Source organism: Cetorhinus maximus, chromosome 6 (assembly GCF_964194155.1).
Source record: "Cetorhinus maximus chromosome 6, sCetMax3.hap1.1, whole genome shotgun sequence".
In the NCBI taxonomy this organism is placed as follows: domain Eukaryota; kingdom Metazoa; phylum Chordata; class Chondrichthyes; order Lamniformes; family Cetorhinidae; genus Cetorhinus; species Cetorhinus maximus.
The window spans coordinates 107,493,259-107,509,000 of record NC_135884.1 but is presented as its reverse complement, the minus strand read 5'-3'; the positions used below and the strand labels follow the sequence as shown (position 1 = coordinate 107,509,000).

General features: G+C 40.8%; 1 protein-coding gene across 10 annotated transcripts in view; it reads left to right on the top strand.

Annotated features, from left to right (window-relative positions):
- fto (FTO alpha-ketoglutarate dependent dioxygenase) overlaps window positions 1-15,742 on the top strand; it is a 416,062-nt gene that overhangs the window by 81,640 nt on the left and 318,680 nt on the right. The gene's annotated exons all lie outside the window — the stretch shown is intronic.

The window sequence follows — 15,742 nt, the reverse complement described above, 5'->3', positions numbered from 1 at the left end:
TTAGAAATGTGGAGCACACCTGTTTTCGGAGACTTTCTCTGTAGTACAGGATTATTGGGGGAAGCCAAGTCACGCCCCTTTTTACAGCACTAGCTGTCTTATTTTGTTAAGTCTTCATTCACTAATACACTGAAAATCTTTGGGACATTTAAATAGCTTTTCAGTGTGTTAGTGAATGTATATGGGCAAGGTAAGTGGGTAGGGTTGCAGGGTGGTAGAATGGGTAGAGTGCCAGCTGGGTAGCCTGGTAGGTGGTAGGGTGCAAGCTGCGTAGGCTGGTAGGTGGCAGAGTGGGGTTGAGGGGGAATCAGAGGGTCAGGGAGGGAGTCGGGGGGCATGGTGGGGGTGGGGGGGGGAGGTCAGTGGGGAGTCATGGGGTGTCAGTTGTATAGTTACCCAGAAGTTATGGATGGGTTTTTTCTGTCTAATATTTCCTGGGTAACTATCCAGGTAAGTAAGTTGGAACCATCCGAAGTCTCCGACTCCAACTCAGAGTTGGAGACTGTTTCAGAGGGTCTCAGGGAGTGGGGAATTGTCCATCGGAAGTCTCTGATCATCCAGAGACTGGAAGAACTGGGTCAAAGGCAAGATTTTACATTTTTTAAGACATTGTAATCTTTTCGATCCCCTTTGGATGAAGTGTCCTTCATCAGTTTCAAAAAGTGAGGTAAATTTCTTGATTAAAAAATACATTTGCCTAGTTAAATGCCTTCAGAAGTGAAGGAAATGTTAGAACCATGGAAACTAACATTGTTAATCAGCTGCCAAGTTGGAATGAGACAGTTTGATATGTGTATCCACATAGTGTGTTAGTACTTGGGGTATGAGACAAAATAAAATTGTCCTGCAGTGCCATGCTATAGGTAGAATTCTTGCTTTGAAACAACTGTAATTTGATCTTTATGGTTTTATGAAAAGGAAACAGTTTCACTTAATTAACAATAAAATATTGGTCTGCAGAGGAAGTGTGCACTGGGCCCTGCTGTCTCAGATGCAGGTTCCAGGGCGTCTGATACACGAGTTGTTCAGTGTAAGCCATAAATTCACACACACACTAAGAAGGTGTGTGAAAGGTTTAATGCTTACTGTGCCCAGAAGTCTAGTTAAATAAGGTTATTATAGTTTCAGTGTGAAAGAATGTGAATGTTGCCCTCTCCTAAATATTTGGAACAGTGATGCTTCATCTGTACTGGCCCATACTGACATTTGGTCCTTTAGAGAGGAAACCAAGATAAAGAGGTTTAGAAGTGATAACAGACTGATGACTACATGCTTACCCTGGGTACGACCTTTTGTAGAGTCATTTATGCTACTAGAAATCAGGCACCAACCAAGTTTTGTGTACCAGTACTTTTTAATGAAATGAGAAAATTATTGCTCTGAATTGACTTTGGCTATATGTTACATTTATTTTAAAAAAAGATACTGATTGAGCTCATACTTGACTAATTTAATCACAGAAAATAAACACACAGCAGAATTAGGCAATTGAGTCTTCGTTTAGAAGCTACATGCAAATGCAGCACCCATTAAGTGACTTGAATAAATGAAAAAAACAGGTCAAATTAAAAACAAAACAATTAAAAGCATTTTCTTCCACAAAGTTCCCTGGTCTCGTGGCTGTACAGACAATCTGCTCACAGGCCAGCCTTTATATGATCAGAGTCTTCATCACCAAGCAGGACTGACTTTACTTTCCTTCACACTTGAGCCTTTGGCCCTAATATTTACTCAGGGCTATAAAGAGAGTGGAGAATTTCCAGAACGAAAGCTTAGAGGTGTGGGATTCTGGATACCTTGCTGAAATTAAGTGCAGGATGTCTTTTAAATGTTTCCAACAAGTTTCCTGCCTGACAGCCAGCCAGATAGGCAGCTTGGCTATCTGTTGGGTGGGAAAGCAACCAAGGAGCAGATGCTAGATATGTAGGAGATCACTGGGGTGGTGGTGGGATGAGTTGAAGATTGAGGGGATTGGGGAATTCAGACTGTGGAGTGGTGAACAATCAGAGATCATGGAGGAGGTTGGGGCATGGGGTTTGGCCATTGTGGGGTCTGTAAAAAGGTTAGCTTGCGGTCTGGTGGGCCACACAATGGCTGCTCAGCTCACAAAGTGCAATAAAGGCACTTATCTCATGGATCTCGCCTCAATTACCTGCCAGGATTTCAAGCCCCAGCTAGGAAATCTGGCCTCCATGGGCTTAAAATTAAAATGCTTTTAAAGTGGAGGCAAGCAGCCTTCTGAAGAGATTTTACTGACCTGCCTCATAAGAGCGGATTGGTCGGTTGTGGTTAGGTTTCAGAATTTTAAATTTTTAACTCCCACTCACCCCAATCCCACACACCCTCAAGGATTAAAATTCTCCCCTTTGACACTGCTTATTACTTCCTTTGGTCGATTGGTCAAGATCTCAAATTTGATGTATGAGGATACATCACATAAAGAGGTAACGGGAAACCTGCACTTGCTGTCTCATTTTCACCTTACTACCAACTAACTGGATATTCTGAATCTGCCTTTACATATTACCTACTGCTGACAGAAGCTCATTTCATTCACTTAAATATATACACTCAGAATCCTAATGAGAACTAAAAAGAAACCAAATTCAAACACTGTCAGCTTCTTTGGTTTTTTTAAAAATTGGAGATGAACAATGATGCCAGTTGAGGGAACAATTTGAATGGATGTTTTGAATATTGAAAAACTGATGCAAAGTGCTAAATAAACTTGCTTAATGGGAATAAGCTGGAGGAAGTTTGAAAGCTGCCTTTTGGCTCAGTCAAAACAAAACAGTTTTTAATCTATCCACTGTAGTTAGAACTTAATACTACTAATCATAAATTCCTGTTAAATATCTAGCTTTAAGCAATGCACTATGCTTAACTACCTAATTTGCCATGGCTGATTTTCACACTGCATTCCACACTCTTGCTTTCTGCACTGTAATTTGTTGTTTTACTGGAGAGTAATTGTTAAGTTCTGAATGCTGTATTTTTTTTTATAGATTTAAATTATGCACTTTTGCTTAACTTGTAACATCTGCTGAAAAGATTTGTTTCACAGAAGTCCATAGGACCATAGATGTTTACAGCAAGAGGCCATTCATCCCATCATGTTTGTTCTATCAGTTTGTTATGGCATTATAAGATGAATCTCATTGCTCTGCTGTCTTCTTATAGCTCTGTACCTTTCGTTGCTTCAGATATTTGTCTACCTTTGCCTGAAAAGATGCAACTTGGACTCTCCCTGTGATAAAGTATTCCATGTTCCTCGATGTGACGGAGAGAATTCTACTAACCTTCTCATCACTCTCTGTTTTAAGTGCTTTAGTACAAATAATTTCAGTATCACAAATGTTCCTCAAGACTAAGATTGCTGATTTTTCTCACCCCTAATATACAGATGAATCCGTGCCATATGCTGTCTACTTTAAAGGTTTTAATGTAATGGGACACCCAAAACTGCAGATTGTACTCTAACTGTGACCTTACCATCGCTTTGTACACATGTATCGTTGGCCCAAATGTTGCTGTCAGAATAACAGTGAGGCTAACTTAACCATTATTTATGCATGAATGCTACAGAAACTTCAAATGAGGACACATGCAAGGTTAATTGCAGAAAATCAAGAGTTCCTGCCCAAAATCTACAGATTTGTGAAAATGGCATCTCATTGTCTGGCTCACCACTGAATTGTACTGACGTGTATAAAGTTACAGTACTTGTGTGATAGATACAAGATAAACTTACTGCAGTAAATTAAGTCTCGCCAATTTCATCTAAGTACACTTTTAATGAAATGATAAATGTCAGTTACTGCCAGTCAACCACTCTGAAACCAAAAATTAACCATTTGAAGCATGAGGTCTTATTCTTTCGGGTTGCAATAGAACCTGTAATAAAACATCCCAAGGTGCTTCACAGGGGGATTGTAAAAAAAAATTTGACGCCGAGCCACGTAATGAGATATTAGGGCAGATGGCCAAAAGCTTGGTCAAAGAGGTTGGCTTTAAGGAGTTTATTAAAGGAGCAAAATGAGGCAGAGAAGCAGAAGGGCTTAGGGAGGGAATTCCACAGCTTAAAGCCTAGGCAGCTGAAGGCATGGCTGCCAATGGTGGAGCAATTAAACTCAGGGATGCTCAATAGGCTGGAATTGGAGGAGCACAGATATCTCACAGAGTTGTTAGGCTGGAGCAAATTACAGAGATAGGGAGGGCCTGGCCATGGAAGGATTTGAAAACAAGGATAAGAATTTTAAAATCAAGGCATTGTTTAACTGGGAGCCAGTATAAGTCAGTGTGAGTTAGTACACAGAAAGCAGCGTTTTGATTTACCTCGGGTTTACAGAGGATGGAATGTAGTAGGCCAGTGAGGAGTGCGTTAGAATTGTCAACTCTGAAGGTAACAAAGGTTACCAATTGTAACAAAGGTTATAGTTTGGCATTTTTGCGAATTGCCCTGATGAATGCAAGACGAAAAGCTTCAACAGCATGTCTTTAATTCAGCAATACTCAAGTAACAAAGGCTTTTGGAGATTTTAAAAATGTAAAATTTAAAATGTATTTTTTAAACTTTTCTCTGTTTTTACCCCTCCCTCTCAATTCAATCAATCTATCCCTCTCTTTTTCTTGCAGCACCTGATTTGACATTAAATTCACCCACTCTAATTTACAATTCCTTCTCAGTCATTCTGCTGCTAATTTCACATTTCAGTCTGGTGAAGGAAACACTACACAGTTACTTACTCTATGCACTCAGATCTCAGATGTTTCCATTGATGCTGTGTCATCACCTTAAGCTTTCAATAACTTGATGTGCAAAAATTAAAAAAGAACTAAATATGCAAGGAGAAGTAACAACAGATGCTGTTAGATGCTCTGCTACTACAAATTATGGTCCATTATCTTTTGATCTTATACTCTATTTCTGCATTTTTAAAACCAAAGATTCTACTGGACTTTTTATGACTTGAAGGAATTATTTATTTGGACTCTTCAGTTTATTTATTCATCTCACACATTTGCTTTATTTCTTCTTCAATAACCTCTATTAAATTGTTTGACAGATTTAATGGTTCCATGCTTGCCATCCTTGATTATCTCATGCAATTCTAAATTTTCACTGATTTAGTCTTGAATTATTGGATTGTAAGCATTTGCCCACAACTGATGTTGGCCTAATTGGTTGACAGTTATCTTGTTTCTTCTCTTCTCCTTTTTCGAATCGAGGTGTTACACTGGCTACCCTCTAGTCCCCTGTGAAATTTACATAGAGAAGGAAAGTAAAGTTCTTCCTTTCGTGATCCAAATAAGCATTCTTGCAATTACACATAACTGGCACAATGGTCCCAGGTTTGGCATTGCCCCATTAATGTTTTTACATTTGGATAATGCTCTTAAGACACAGTAAATCTTGCATCCCAGTATGACATATTTGGAACCAGTGTTTAAATAAGAAAAGTTGTGTGATAATGCCCAACATATTGATACATCATGTCCCAAATTCAAGCATCTTATTTCTTTAGTGGTTTTGGTAAGATTATTTTATTATGCAGAGGTGGGAGCTTTACTATACATCCATATTAATTGGAGAGCTATCTTGAGCAGAAGAAACAATGGGTGGAATTTTCTGCACCTACCCGCCATGGGGATTTTCTGGTCCCGTTGCAAGTCAGTGGTCTCCTGGCTGCAGCGCCACCTTGCCTGCGGCGGGTCCCGCTCGCGACGGGGCTGGAAAATCCCAGCCAATGTCTTTGCTTTTATTTGGTGGCCTTTACAAGGTCATATTGGGAAAGACGTTCCCTGCTGGCTTCAGGACCCTACTGTCCGGCTCAAATGGGAGTCAGAAACCTGCACTGTATGGGGAAGAGTGTGTGATTTTTCCCTGAATTGGTCAATTGCCCAGTGGGCAGACTCATTGCCTAATTAAGAATGGCAGGTGTGTTCTTGAAGCTTGAGGGCCAATAGGAGGTCCTCCAGATCAGAATCTGCCGCAGGATGCTTTTGCAGGTAAGTGAGGAGGTGCCCTCTCTCTAACATTTTTAAATTCAAAATAAAAAATGCCCTCAGTAGCTGGGTCACAATTGTGGAGTGGGGTGTGAGTAGGGGAGGGCCTCTAAGCCTGCTAGCAGTGCTGCCCCCCCTGGTTTACCACAGGAGGCTTCTCCAGGTAGCTGCCCTGTTCCTTGATGCCCCTGGGGCTTGGAGGCCAACTGGAAAACAATGGGCCCTTATTTAATTGATTAGGCTACCTTCTGTTTGTGGGCTGAGTAGCCCCATTGCACCCTCCTCCCATCGCATCTCCGAGAAAATAGCTAGGGAACTGGCATGCCAATTGGCAGTGTGAAATTTCTTGCCACCCCGCCTCATCTGAGTCTAAAAGTTCTGCCCTTTGTCTCTACTTGGCAACAAGAGTTTGGTCAAGGAGATAATTTTAAAAGACATGTGCTTTGGAGATTGGCCAACTGCCAGTCTCAGATTCTGAATTACATATACTCATAAAGTTGTGCTACAGAAAGCTTCTTGACCACTTGGCCACTTGGAGGTTCTAACTTCAACTTTTCCAAGAGACAGATTGTAATTAAGGAAAGGAGGAGTTGTGCTCCTAATGAACAGAATTCAAGATGCAACAGATTACTTACACTTAGGACAGCAGCATTAACTCATAGGGATCGCATGAAATTCCCTTTGCCATTGCGACCAGACTGTTCATGCTATCCTGTTGGTGCAATGTTGTCAAATTCCTAACTTTGCACCAACCAAGGGAAATTTCTTAATGGTAGAACCTCAGTCATACTATAAAGGTGAGTATGTGGTCACCATGCTGTTTCTGATATCTGATCCTCAGCATTAATGGCGAAGGGCATTGCCATAATGTACCTATCATTTATTGGTTGGTCGACCTTTTGGAATGGAGTGCTCATCCATGTGAGAGATGAACTCAGAGGGCTTAGCCACTATGCCAAAGTCCATGACACAGAAAAACCAGCTCATATTACAAAACAGATGTGACATTTATTCAGCTGGAGATGTTTTCAACAGATAATATGTAGTTGTTTGTTATCTGAACAAGGAAAATGAGATTCAGTGCAAGGGTGAATTACAGAGGAACCGTGATGCAAAAAACAAAAGCCCTTGCTGATTGCCCTTCCTTTATCAGTAAACCTGAAAATATGCCATCAGGTGATATCCACAGTTGACTTATTTGCCTCAGGAGAGCACAGTTGTCGTCTTTTTATTTAGAACTGGAGTAACTGGTCTGTTTTCATACTATGGCCATTCTCTTTCTTGGTGAAGAAAATTCTTTACAAGTCTATCTTATTCTATTCTGATGTATAGAATCTTAATACAGACTAAGAGAGCCAGTGATAAAATGATCCTGAGAGAATGATGATGGCTTGGAAGCCTTAGTGTTCTAATTTTCTAGCTTTCTTGAAGATGTGCTTACTACTCATGCCAGATTTCATTGTTGTCCAACATAAGACAGTGCCTTTAATGTTCAGCAGCTTAGGTTAGTATTTCAACCGCTGAATTTACAGTTCATCCAAAATATCACTAGCTTCCACAAGCCTATAATTCGTAAGCTGTACAATTATAAGTTGAAATGTTTATCAAATGCCTAGATAAGAACTTGATCCTTTGTCCAAGCAATGTGATTTAGGTCTTCGGTTACCTTATTGGGGTTCACATGCTGCTATGTCAACTTTCTAACTACTGTTGGGGAGATTATATCCTTGTTTTCCGGTATTACAGATCCCTGATGCCGCTCAGCTTGAGACCTTCATGTTATTCTACATGGACCAATGAAAATTCTTTTATTTGTCAATGCATAGGCAATTGACATATTGACATAACAATTTGCTGAAAAGCATAGCTGCAGCTTATATATAACTCAAGTTTCTTTCTTCAGCAAACTCTGAGAAGCTAGATTACTCATCTGTCCTACACCCTTACCAGATGAGTAATCAGTTACAAAGACTTGAAATTCACCAAAACATCTCATGGAGCCCAGATTTAGAAGCAGGACATTTTTTCACTGCAGTATTTTCAAATTTATCATTCATCCCAGAAACCAATCTATTAAACTTTCACTCTATTGCCTCCAATACAAGTATATCCTCCCTTAAATATAGAGTATAAAACTGCACACACTGCTCCAGCTGTGCTTTCACCAAAGCACTGTACAGTGGTAGCAAGACTTCCTTATTCTTGTACTCCAACTCCCTTGCGATAAAGGCCAACATGCCATTTGCCTTCCTAATTGCTTGTTGTACCTGCTTGCTAACTGTGTTTCTTGTACAAGTATGTCCAAATCTCTCAGAACAGCACTATTTAAAAATTTCACGCCTTTTACAAAATATTCTGCTTTTCTATTCTTACTACCAACATTAACCTCACACTTTCCCACATTACACTTTACCTATCATGTGGTTGCCCATTCACTTAACCTCTGTATATCTCTTTGCAGCTTTTTGTGTCCTCCTCACAGCAGACATTCCCACCTAGCTTAGTATCATCAGCAAACTTGTACAAATTGTAAATAGCTACGGCTGTGATCCTTGCATTTACAGCCTGCCAACTTGAAAAAGCTCCATTTATCCCTACTCTCTGCTTCCTGCCCGATAACCAACTTTCTGTCCATACACCCAACTCCATGTGCCCTTATTTTGCATGTTAGCTGTCCTTAATTCATATTGAGAGTCTTGCATTTGGGAGCCCAAGTGGATAGCAAACCATATAGCCCTCCATAGCGTGCTACCGATTCTCTGTCAGCCTTTTTTAAGGTATTGTCATTGACCAATTTTGGCCTCATTGAGTTTTCTGTGAGGTCATGAAACTCAGCACCAAAAGGGAAGGAGAAAGAGGGAACACTTAATTCTGAAGGAGTATTGCCTATTGTGAATACTAAAGGGAAGCATGATAAGACAGATGAAATTTCTTTGTGTGAACCTCCCTTTAGGATGCAGAGTAAATGAGACTCCAGAGGTATTCTGGCTTGAATAAATTACCAAGGTTCATAATATGTTAGATTTAGAAATGAACCAGTGTACAAACTTTTTATCTCTCACCTTCTGCTCTACAGTTGGTGCGAAGTGACAGAAGTGCATTTGCAAAGAGACCATGCTTATCATAGCCAGGTCGGAGATGCACTTGAAAGGCACCCTACAAGGAAAGGAGCATTAATTAAGGCACCTAATCATCTATTAACATCTAATATTCAAAATATATATCATTCTGCGAAAGCATGAATCACAGGTTGAGAGCATTATTGTACATGTGGAAGTTCACTTCTGTAACATGAGAACATAAATATGATTTTATATTTGGTTTAGTTCTGTTTCTGAACTTAAATTTACTGTTAAGCCAAAATGGAAAAGAAGGACTGACAGAAACAGACAATAAAACACACAGTATCTGAAACGTTTTCAGCACCAATCAAGAATTGAGTATTTGTAAAAATTGATGGCTAGTGATTTTCACAATGGGGCAGCTCATTGTCAACATATAGCTATGCCATGCTAAACTATTTTGTAAAAATCTACCACCAGTTTTTCACAGGCATGTGCTTAGTAACGTCAGTGGGCACTGATTCTCTCTTCTGTTTGCTGACATCACTCCTTGAAGATTACAGCTTCCTGGGGTCAGTTATCAGGAAATAGTGAAAGCTCTTTTCAAATCCATGAGAGCTCTTCATAGTGGGCAATAGTGAAGCATACTTTCAAACAACTGTCAGCTCTTTAATCAATCACCATTAATGTTTCAGTTCAAGGGGGTAATATATCAACACAGATAGACATTTACGTAGAAGTACACTTATCTTAATAATAAAAATGGACAATTGGGGAATGTAATTTGAAGAAGCAACCAAACACTGAGCTCTACCAACCAAGGAATCTAACTCAAGGTGTATACAGAATGACAATTACTAAAACCTCAGAGGTCATTAACCTACTTGTGAAAATCTCTATGAAACTTTCTAATTACTTAGAAAATTATGATCTTTGATGTCGTAACACATTGTCAAGTTTTAGAAAGATTAGTGTTGGTCCTTAGCGGTCTATACTTCTTAAAACTTCACTGTGCAGGATGAACTATATCTCAGAATTTGAAAACAGCTACAGTAAAATTGCGATGAGCCAAATTTGGATGACGCAAAACTCCGTTATATCGAAGTTGTCAGCCAATCCCACTGACAGAATAGCAAGCCCCACAGAATGATGCCCGTGATGAACTGAAATTCTGCACTAGTAACTCGGGATTAGCCAAACTTGCCTACACTTGTCATATGACTGTGCTGACCAATCAAAGCAGAGTTAGACCACACAAGTGCAAAATCATGATGCTCTGGGCAAGCCATCATTTGACATCGAGGTCTCCCTGTGAAAGTGAAGGCAAACATCTTGGAACTGTTTGAAAAACAGGCATTCCCTCTAGCAAGTAAAAGGATGAAAATGGCTGCCCATCCCAACAAAGAAGCTCTGCTACTGTGATTCAAAGCAACCTGAGTAGAGAACGTTCCCATCTCCAGTCCAATCTTGTAGGAAAGAGGAGTCACCCTGGCAAAGAAGCTGGGTCACATGAGTTCAAGACAAGGCACACCATCGTCTTCCATGAGGTAAGCAGTGAGGGTGCGGTGGTTGAGGTAGCAATGACAGATGAAATGGTCTTGCTCACATCTTGAACAAACATGCACCACAAGACATTTTTAACATGGATGATGCTGGACTGTTTTATCGTCTTTTGCCTGATCACTCAGTGATATTTAAAGGTGGAACTTGTAATATAGAGCAAAGCGGAGCAAGGAACGTGTCACTGCTATAGTCTGTGCCAACATGGATGGCACCAAAAATTTGCCGATTCTTGTGAGAGGAAAGTCCAAACAGCCACATTGCTTCCCGAAGGTCAAGACAATCCATGCAGTATGAGGTTAATAAAACTGCCTGGATGACCTCCAGCATTTTTGAGGTGTGGATCAGGAAAGTGGACAAAATTTAAGAAAAGGAAGATTGTCATCATTACAACTTCCCTGCACACCCCGCCATTGCTGGCCTGAAGAGTGTGCAACTGTTTTTTTTGCCTCCCAGCACCATGACCAAGCTCCAGCCAATGCGTTCAAGGGGTGATTAGGAACCTGAAAACTCACTACCGACATCAGCTGATCTCTCAGGTTATTGAGGCCATCGATAAGAAGCAGGAGTACAATCCAACTGTTCTAGAGGCCATGTTCATTTTTAAAAATTCATTCATGAGTGTGGGCGTCACTGGCTAGGCCAGCATTTATTGCCCATCTCTAATTTCCCTTGAGCAAGTGGTGGTGAGCTGCTTTTTTGAACCACTGCAGTCCATGTGGTGTAGGTGTTGTAGGTACAGCCACAGTGCTGTTAGGAAGAGAGTTCCAGGATGAAGAAGGCATGGAAGATAGCGACAGAAGCCAAAATGGCCAACTGCTTCCGCCACGCTGGGTTCAAATAGGTTACAGCTGTACAAGATGTGAAGAACGAGGAGGAGCAGGGTGAGGCCAACCAACTAGGCACGCCGTTTGCCGGCGGGAGACCACCATGGAAATTCCAGCAGGAACAACCATGTAAACTCATGTGGAAGTGGATGATTGCTATATACTGCACGATGGAACTGACAGATGATGTAATTGTAGATGCAGTCCATTTTTCAGCCGAGAAGGCCGATGACCCTGAACAGTCTGATGAACGCCTGCTTGCTTGTCCGCCTGTTTCCTTAGCTGATGCTACAACAGTGCTGTTCTGGGATTTCGCAATGCTGCACAAAAACACCGAAAGCGTGTTTGACTGCATTGATGACGTGGTGGACTGTAACATGCATGCCTGAAGACAGAGGAAGATTATGGAGTTTTTGCGGAGCTAACTCTTGACATTTTTCAATACAAAGCTCTGGCCTTTTACAAGGTCAGACCATTGTAAGGTGTAAACAAATTGAATAAAGGTTTTTTAATTTGGCATTCAAATCTGTTGTTTTTGACATAAACCACATTGGTAGGCATTTTGTGTTATGTAGAGACACATTTGTGTGGAAATGGACCCTCCTCGGCTATCACAAATTTCCGCTTAACAAGAAATTCTGGGTGCATCCCTTCGGATTCGACTCATCCAGATTTCACTGTACTTGTATTTTGGCCTCCTTTCAAGCTAATGCCACATGGTATCCCAATTAATGTATTTTATTTCTTGAGTGGCCACTGAAACAATAGACCAATTGCAGAAAAAAGGAAATAGTTGCTTTTGTTTGAAGAGAGAATGCATCAAACAGGATTTTACAACTGCAAATCGGGCACATTCCCCAACCCCGCACCACATGAACATAAAATCAGCAGTACAATGTCTTTTTACCTGTCTGCAAAATTATGGAAGGCAAGTGGGTACGAAAATCAGAAGCCCGCCACTATTTTGAAATTACTAATTAACAGGCTATTGAGCTTATTAACAACCCAGTTGTCTGCAATTTTTCATTGCCCACTACATTCTTTGGGCATCAGATGTGAAAACGCTTGGGAGTGTTTTATGGCAGCTATGTCAAAGTGGCTCAAAGGTAGAAGAAGAAGCCTGCCATTTTGACCATGGTGGAATGTAGCAGCAGACTCTGCTGGTGAAGGTGACAGCGTCTGTATTTTTAAAACTTTTTAACTTTTTGGAGCCTGCCATAAGAAATAAAGTTTGAGAGAACAGAAGAACTTTGAATTGGTAGCTGTTACTGACTTCCTTTTAACAGCATAATCCCTCTGCCACATTACGTCCTAGCCTAGGCTTCTGTTTAGGTGCGGAGCCCTCCTTCACACTGCTATTTGGCTGCTTTCGCGCTGGACGGCCACAAATTGGCCATCAGACACTTGATTCACCGAACTGAGACTGCGGGGACAGGAGTGAGTGGACCACTCACTTTCCATTCTGCCTTTCTCACCTGGGCAAATAACATAAAATCTAGCCCAGTGTTCTATTTGAGCATGGAAGATAGTTATCTGTTTCTATCGCAGGAAATGGGCCACTCTAAAACCAGGATTCAAGAGACATTTACACAATGTTAGTGTGTAGTAACCGTTTGACTAAAGGTGTTCTGTTTTAGTACAAAATTTTTAGTTGCAGATCTGGCTTAACCATCCTTGGTACACATTGCAATTTTTTACAATTCCTAAATCACCACTCTTTATGGGTTTATTGATCTTATCCACCCAAGCTAAATGCAGAAAAAGCCAATATTTTACATCTTGTTCAGACGTTAGGAATTCATAAAGGAGACAAAGTCACTCTTCATGACCTAAACATGTCATGCCCTCAGTCTGCTCCCTGTGTAAAGTTGTGAAATGATGTAATTAAATGGATTCCCAATATTATTTAAAAAAATGCAAAACTTAATATTTCAGAACTGAAATGCAGTGCTTTAAATATGCCTTTGTGCAGGCACATTGAATCAGTGAAGGGATTCATAAGATTTTTTTTATTCTTGCATGGGATGATGAAGTTCTTGGGAAGAAACAGTAAGATTCAGCAAGGAGCATTCAGAATCAGAGCTACATGTGCTGTTAAACATAGATTCCTTTATTCTCCTTCTAAACTCCCTCTGCTGGTATATGGGTATGGTAGCATTAAGTGGACAAACTGCACAATACAATTTCGACTGTACTACATGAGTGTTGCTTGCAAGGCTAGCCTTTGTTGCTCATCCCTAATTGGCCTTGACAAGGTGGTGGTGAGCTGCCTTATTGAACCGCTGCAGCCTATCTGGCAAAGGCACACCTACAGTGGTAGGCACTGTATTAAAGACAGCTGGTCTGAAGGTGTTGATGTAATAGAAAATAAGCTAGGTTTGAAATGTTAAGTAGGTAAACATAAGTGTAAAGGGAACATTTGCATTTTTAAATAAACCAAACTAGCTTGAGTTCAAAGGAAGGGGTAAAATGTTTCACCTAGCCAGGAGAAGTTAAGAAATAGTGTGTTTATTTTTCCCAAAGATACTGGTAAAATTGGTACTATGATAGGTTTTTATTATTAGAGAGGTAAAGTCCAAAGACATAGTGAAACAATGGTAATTTGCATTCAAAGGGGAAAATATGTATAAAGGAGCAAAGGCTGTGTGTAAGGGAAGGCATTCTGAGATCTAACACAAGTGTGAAAAGCCTCCAGTATCTAAGCCTCGAGCTGCTGTCTACAAGGAACTGAAGCTGAGAAAAACTCACTTTGAATTCGATTGTTCAGAGTATTGTGTGTTGCTTTGCCTGGGTCTTTTAAAATCTATGTGTCTCACTGTTGCCTTAACGGAGGTGTAACTGGGATTTAGATTAATTAGGGGATTTAGAAGTTATCATAGTAGTAATTTGTAGAACTATGTATATGTTTAAAATCATTTCCTCTATTAAAAAAGGTTTAATTTAGTTTTGTAAGAAGCCTATAAGACTTGGTGGCCTTTTTACTGAATTCAATGCCTGCATCTTGAAATAAATACAAATTGCAAATAGTTGTGGCATCTGCTTCAAGTTTTCCTCTGGGATTTGGGCAGATTGGCATTTACCATCCACCTGCCATAACACTTGTGTGACATAAATGTTACTTACCACTTATCATGTCAAGCCTGACTGTTGTCCAGGCCTTTGTGCATATGGACACCAACTGCTTCACTACCTGAGGAGTCGCAAATGATATTGTGAAATTTTCAGTGAGCATCCCCACTTGCGATCTTATGATGGAGGGAAGGTCATTGATGAAGCAGCTAAAGATGGTTGGGTCTGAGACATTACCATGAGGAACTCCTGCAGTGACATCCTGGGACTGAAATGATTAGTCTTCAATAATCACAGCCATCTTTGTGCTAGATATGTCTCCAAGCAGTAGGGAGTTTTCTCCTGACTCCTATTAACTCCAGTTTTGCTAGGGATTCTTGATGCCACACTCAGTCAAATGATGCCTTGATGTCAAGCGAAGTCACTCTTACGTCACCTCTTGAGTAGCTCTTTTGTCCATGTTTGAACTAAGGCTGTAATGAGTTCAGGACTTGAGTGACCTTGGCAAAACACAAACTGAGCATCGGTGAGCAATTTATTGCCGTTTAAGCTGCTTGATAGCATTATCGATGACACCTTCCATTACTTTGATGATCGAGAGTAGACTGATGGGGTGGGTAATTGACTGCATTGGATTTGTCCTGCTTTTTGTGGACAGAACATACCTGGTCAATTTCCCACATTGTCGGGTAGCGTAATAACTATACCGGGTGGGATTTTGCAGCCCTGACACTAGCAGGAATCGTCATGGGCAGAATGGGAAAATTTGGAGAGCCGTTAAAAGTCAATGGCTCTCCAAATTTTCCCATCCCACCCACAACAATGTGTGCCAGTTTTGGGCCCGGAAAATCCCAGCCCCTTGAACAGCTTGGTTAGGGGCGCAGAGCACAAACCTTCAGTACTCCAGCCAGGATGTTGTCAGAACCCATAGTCTTTGTTGTGTCCAGTGCCTTCAGCCATTTCTTGATATCATGTGGATTGAATCAAATTGGATGAAGGCTGGTACCTGTGATGCTGGAGACCTCGGGAGGAAGCCGAGATGGATCATCCACTCAGCACTTATGGTCAAAGGTGGATGCAAATGCTTCAGCCTTGTCTTTTGCACTGATTTGTTGAGCTCACCCATCGTTAACGATGGATGTATTTGTGGAGCCTCCACATTGGGTTAGTTGTTTAATTGTCCACCACCATTCACGACTGGGCATGACAGTACTGCAG